Source organism: Oryctolagus cuniculus, chromosome 3 (assembly GCF_964237555.1).
Source record: "Oryctolagus cuniculus chromosome 3, mOryCun1.1, whole genome shotgun sequence".
In the NCBI taxonomy this organism is placed as follows: domain Eukaryota; kingdom Metazoa; phylum Chordata; class Mammalia; order Lagomorpha; family Leporidae; genus Oryctolagus; species Oryctolagus cuniculus.
The window spans coordinates 102,885,611-102,892,284 of NC_091434.1; the positions used below are offsets into that span (position 1 = coordinate 102,885,611).

At 35.2% G+C, this 6,674-nt stretch overlaps 1 pseudogene; it reads right to left on the reverse strand.

Moving 5' to 3' along the window:
- Positions 1-5,365, reverse strand: part of LOC103348827 (tyrosine-protein phosphatase non-receptor type 2-like) — a 192,028-nt pseudogene extending 186,663 nt beyond the window's left edge.
- Positions 5,366-6,674: the final 1,309 nt, after the last annotated feature.

A 6,674-nucleotide genomic window follows, 5' to 3' on the forward strand; every position in this document is an offset into this window, starting at 1 on the left:
TTCTTTAGGAAAAAAAAAAAAACAAAATGAAATAACCAGCAGGATAAAGGTCATTAACTCAAGTCATAGGACATTTTAACTCATGAATATTCTTGCCCTATAAAATTAATTTTCCTGTATATATTCAATAAATGTAAGTTATTAGAAAAAAATAAAAGCAGTGTAGAAAGATTAGAACACTACAATAAGCCAAGACATATTCCTTACAGAAAACACTTTAAAGGCGAAAACGCTAATCAGCCTTATACAAAGCAGTTCCACAGAGGTGGAGAGCAAATCTGTGGAGCAAATCTTTTCTGCTCTGTGATTCTTAGGGTTCAGCCATGTTTTATCAAGGATGACTTGTTTACCCTCTAAGTATCCCCTTAAATACCCATGTATTTCTGCTTGATCAAAGGCTCTTAAATTTATCCTCATCCAACTTTATATTTGATATAAATGGATCAGACACCATCAATCTCTCCAGGTAAATGTCTGAAACAATTTATTTTTGTCTGCTTCAACATCAGCACAGTTAAAAATTGTGTTATATCTATAGACAAGATCAAATGCTCATCGATACTGGCTTTGACTTACAGCACAGATGGTGCAAATTTGGTACCTTTAAGAAAGAAAACTCCAGGTTTACTTCTTGTTATATCATAGCATTCTTACAACTGTCCCCAAGACAACATTTTGCTATAATGCCTTATACACAGCACACAGTGCTTATCAAACTTTCATGAATAAGTAAATCACCTGGGAGATCTTGTCAGAATGTAGATTCTGATAAAGGAAGTTTGAGGTGAAGCCTGAGATCCGTCGTTTTAGCAGACTATTAAGTGAGAGATTTTTCAAGCCCATGAACCACAGTTATAGTAAGAAGCTAATACAATAACTAGAACAATAATTCTGGACAAAGATTTTGTATGAGAATTGCCTGGGGTAGTTTAAAACCTATCTGTGTGCAAGCCCGATGTCATATTAATTAAATCAGAATTTCTGTGGAACCTTGGCATTATCGTTGAAGAAAATTGCACAGGCTTTTGTTTTTTTAATTGCACAGGGGAGAAACTGCTCATTAAAGCCTACTTTCAAAATATAGACAGGGTCTATTCTCTGTCAGGAATTTTGGGGTTACAGACAGCCTCATGAAATTTGCACCATAGTGAATGAAACACTTACATGTACTGTTGCCTCATGCTCAGACTAAGAATTTGGAGTCATTCTTCATGCAATTTTCGGCAACATAAGCATAATTCTAAAATAATAAAATAGACAACTAGTGAAGATGACATCCTTTAAACTAAAGGTTATCAAATGAGCCAACTGTCAAATTATGTAAATTTGAGAGTCTAACAACCTTGGTAAAAGCCCTTTAATTGAATGACTGGTGTAGGAATTAAATGAACTGTCATTTAAAAGTTCCATTCCATAGCCAGACTTAAAGGAAAAGAATAATTGTTTAAAAGCCTCAAGATAGAATAAAAATCAATAAATTGCAACAATCTTTATGTTACTGAAGTACATACATTTTTAATAGAACTCACATAAGCATAGTTTCATTTGCCCATGGAATATGTTGCTTTCCAAATTAATAGTAGCAAAGGAAAATTTGACAATTCTTTGTGCAGTATTTTGTGGTATCATTGATAATCTTGTAAACACAGGAAATATTAACCATCTTAACCTTTTTTTTTTTTAAACTTTTAACCATCTTAACCTCTTTGATATTGAGTTTATAACAACAGTTCCATTCTATTCCCCCAATTTTCTATGGCCTCTGTTTATTAATAATTAAGACTTTCAGGCTAGTATATTTAATAGCACCCCTTCTTCCCCACTCATTATTTCATTACGTACCTGCTTTACTGACTTTGAGTTTGGAAGGGCAATGCATTTTGGCTGAGTGATGCATCAGCATTTGAGTGAAGTTTTATGTGTGATTGCTTGGCTTAGCTCATTCTCTGTCATTCCTTCCCTTTGCATGAAATACAGGCACATTTCAGAGAAGCATTGCTTTGTCTATCTGGACTCTGAAATAAGAAGATAGGAGAAGAGGAAACAGTCTCACCTGCAACTCAAAAGAAAGGGACAGATGAGCAAAACAGTGTCCTTGCTTAGCATGGTTATGCTGTTAAGAAATTGCAGCTGTTTGTTCCCACATCAACAACTAATAGGAAGTAAAGTCTGAATCAGTTACAAAAGTGATTATTCAACTTCACTCATCATACTGATGGTAATTTTAGGTAAAGGAATCACTAGAGAAAGATATGAAACAGAAGAATATAGCAGAGATTAGAAAAAATGAAGGGAGAGATGTGCTATTCAGTGGAGAGCTTTATTTTGGGTGATACACCTGAAATCCACAGCATAATAAAGCAGTCCAATGGACAAAGATGCAAATATAAAATTAATGGAACTACGTAAATACTAGAAGAAAACATCAATGACTCCTTGTAAATTTTGGTGTGGAGGAAAAGCTTTCTGTGATTAAAAATTAAGAAGCAATAAAACTGTGATAAATTTGACAACATTTGGCTGAGTGATACCATAAAAAATGAAGAAAAGTCTATTTTGGATGATAAGTCAATACCATAAGCAGAATCAAAGGGCAAATGCACACAGAAAGAAAATATTTGAATATGTGACTCCACCAGAAATATGTATCCCTAACATCTAAAGGTGTTTAATACACAATGGAATCTAACCAAGTAGTTTTGAAGACAGAAGATGTGAACAGTTCACAGAAAAATCAGCAAATTTCCCTTATAAGAAACAGTATCTAAATTCATTAATACTGAAAGTAAGGATAATAGAAGCAATCAAAAAATACTCATTGATTAAGGTGACAAATGTTGAGAAGTTTAAGAATATACTCTATTCAAAACTATGGGGAAAGAGAGATTTCATTCATCGTCGGGGGAGTGCAAATTGGTGCAACCTCTCTGAAGTAGATTTTGGCAGTATTTTACATGACTTCACATATGTTTGCCCCTTTGCTCACCAATCTTACTTTTTGTAGTTTACTTGAAAGTTATACCTCCAACAATATGAAAATAAATGTGCACAAGATATTCAATACAATATTATTATGATAGTGAAATTTTAGGAAAGCAACATAAGAACACAGAGGAAACAGACAAATAAGACACAGTGCATTCTCATTGTGGAATCTGTGCAACTATAGAAGCAGAATGAGGAGGAGCTCTAAGAGAAGATTTAGAGCAGTTTCCAGGCTTTATTATCAAGAAGAAAAAAATAGAAGAAATTAAGTTTACATTTTCTGAAAGAAGGTAGCATTACTAGACTTTAACAAGAAAAGAAATATAGAAAAGAGAAGTCAGAATCTGGGTAACTGCATTGTATGGGACTTTTCTGAGTATATCTTATATTATACACATTTGAAATTTAAGTCTTTTTAATATTATATGTATCAGAAGTTAAAATACATTGGGCAGAGTTAGGGAAAGTGAGCACAAACAAAAATGGATGAACCTCAATCTCATCCTCAGTTCATCTTCTCCTTACTTCAAATCCTTGGAGTCGTAGGTGAGTATCAGACTCCTCCCTGCATCCCTGAGGGACTATGATGAGCAGAGCCCTCTGTCAACTTATTCGTGGTACCTAGAATGAGTGAGAAATAAAGTCATGCTTCATTCAGCAATCTAGATTTTTTTTTTGTTTCCACAGCATATCCTGGCCTATGGTAAATGACAAAACAGGGTGTGTGGATGGAATATGATGTCATGTCTCAAGTCCATCATATTTCCATGACATGATACTTGAGACAGGACATTTTATATAGAACAGAAACTTATTTTCTCATATTTATGTAGCCCTGAAAATCCAAGATCAAGGAAGTAGCAGATTTGGTTTTCTGGTAACAGTTGTTGTCTGCTTCCACCTTGATGCTGTATCCTTCATGGGGGAGAAACTTTGTTTTCCTAAATGGCAGATGGTAAAAGGGCAAGAGGACCAAATACTCTGTGAACTCTCTTTTGTAAGATCCTTAAACACATTCAGAAGGGAGAAAGACTCATAGCCTAGCCATCTTTTAAATACCTTATCTTTTAAAACCATCACATTGGCCATTAATTTCCAACACTTTCAAACCATAATATAGATTATTAGAAGCTCCCAGATCTTTTGTTACTTCCTCCAGTTACATACAAAGCACTAAAGTGTAGGCATCTTGCTAAATAATTTTCATGAGCTTCTATAAACTTATATGCATTTCACTACATTAAAGTTGGGTCAAAGGATTTGTCTTGAAGACCAAGGACCTAATGTGACACCAATCACACTGAAAACCATGCCACTCAGTCTCTGAGGCGATCTAGGGACTTTCTTTATGAGTGCTAAGCAATCACAACTATTCATTTAGGAAGAAGAATTAAGAAATATTTCCACTTGTTTATTATCATACCTGATAGAAATAGAGTCCCCTTTAGAAACAAAGAGCTCACTAGGAAAAGAGGAATTACAATAAGAAAAAGGTGTATGCAGAAATTGAGTAAGGATGTGCAAATAGGAAGACTAAAGGCATGCATCTACTTCTTTTTACCAAGACCATCCCAAATATAAAATTAAGAAGGAGAAGACAAAATATAAAAAGGATAAGACAAATATGAAAAGGTAAGGAGTTATGGGGACATATAATTAAAAGTTGGTATAGTTTTTTATTCTGGTCATTTTTTGAATTTTTTGTAAATTTTGGATGCTTGATATTCACCTGCAAATTCTAAATCCAAGTTATGATAGGCAATATCAGAATTACATCTCCAGCATAAAGAGCATTAAGTAGCTATGATCATTTCACCTCTAATAAATCATTAGGTACTAGGAATTCCTCTTAAATTAGTTGAAGTGGTCAGCAGCTAGTGAAAACACATTTGGTTGATGTTAAATATTGCATAGCACATTACAAATGGCTGATGCTCCATAACTGGGCCATTTATAGTTTATGGTGCAAATTTTAAAGTCAAGTAAATGGTGTTTTCAGCAGTAGTTCATGTGTTATGACTTGTCGAGGTTGTAAATAATTTGTAGAGCATTTATGTATTTCTAGATTCTATGTACCTCTTGCTTATAAATCTATTTATTAACCCTTATGAATAATTGATGGCCCTACTACAAAATGAATCATTCCTAAAATTGCTTAACTGTCTAGATTTTTCTTCGGTAACCCTGTCTTTCTTTTTCTTTTCATATCTCAATCAGGTATAAATAGAAGAACTTCACATGCACCTTTTTCCTCTCATTCTGCAGTCTAAATGTCTGTGTCATTTTTTACCTTTATGGTGAGAAGCTTTGAATTCACGACATCAATTCTCTTTCTGGCACATTCAATGAGTAATTGGTTTTCTCCACAACCCCCGCCCATTGCAGCTTCATAGCTTCTCTATATGTATTTTGTTTTAATACTTCTCAGTACCTGGATATTCTACCAATTTCCTTCATCACTCTGTACTGGGGAACCAAATGGCTAATTTCATCACTTTACAGTGATGTGGTTTTTTATCTCAATAGCTAAATATGCTATTAATTAACATGGAAACCTTAGTATAGAGAGAAGTGAGATGTAAGAAGAAGTCAAGGGTAGTCAATGAAGAAAAATAGGAAGATACATGACAGGCCCTTAGAAAAATTCTGAAGGTGAGGTTTTGTATTAGGCAATGGCTTTTGCCTCATTTTGTACCATCTCCTTACTGAGGCCAAGATTTTTTTCATCCTTTCCCCTTATACCAGAAAATTCACTAGTGAAGTAACACATTTTATTTTCACTTAGTCTCCTTTTGATACATTCATTTATCTCTGTTTATTCTTTCAATATTCATCAATTATTTATTTATACATATATTACTTGATTTATTTCAGATCAAGTGGAAATTTACAAATACAGAATACAATTTTAAATAGAATAAAACCATTGGGTGAGATAATCTGGAAGAAAAAACAAGATGAATCTAAGTAAGCCAAATACTTGATCCTAACTTCCTTCACATGGTGCAGCATGTACTTTACAGAGCAATGTTCATCGTTGGGACCAGAGTGATGCTATTATCCTCAACTTCATTAGGGAGCCCTCTTGCTAATGCTATTTCATCCCTTTGCAAAAGTTTTCACAGAAATAATTTTTGCTGACCTCTTCTTTCAGTTGCTATTGTTAACTAAATGTGTTTTCTAAATAAACTATTACTCTGGTTTTAATGACTCAATAGAGCATACCAGACTGTTTATAAATCAAGCTAGATTTCAAGAGAATTAGCCTCGTAAGTATCTCATGATTCAAATAGTGTGGAAAATTGTCATCCACACAGAGGTGGTCTTTGTGAACCCAGAACAGACAAATACTATTTTATGTGGGTGCATTGGGAGTTTCCCTGCAGATCATACACTTGTCCTGTGGTAGGTCTGTCGCTCCCCCTCTTCATGGAGGAACGACACAGGACCCTGCGCTGTTCTTTCATCTGCTCGGCCCTCCCCGGGTTTGCTGCTGGTTCTTCCCGGGTTGGCTACTGTCCCTTCCACCTCCGTGGAAGGGCGGTTCCCCCTGCCACATTCCCCACTTCCGCAGGGGAGCGGCACACCGCCGGCCGGCTCTCTCGGGGGCTGCACAGGTGTTCCTTCAGATGGATGTTCCCCATAGATGTTCCCTTAGATGTTCCTGGTGCATGTTGTCTCTCTCCTCC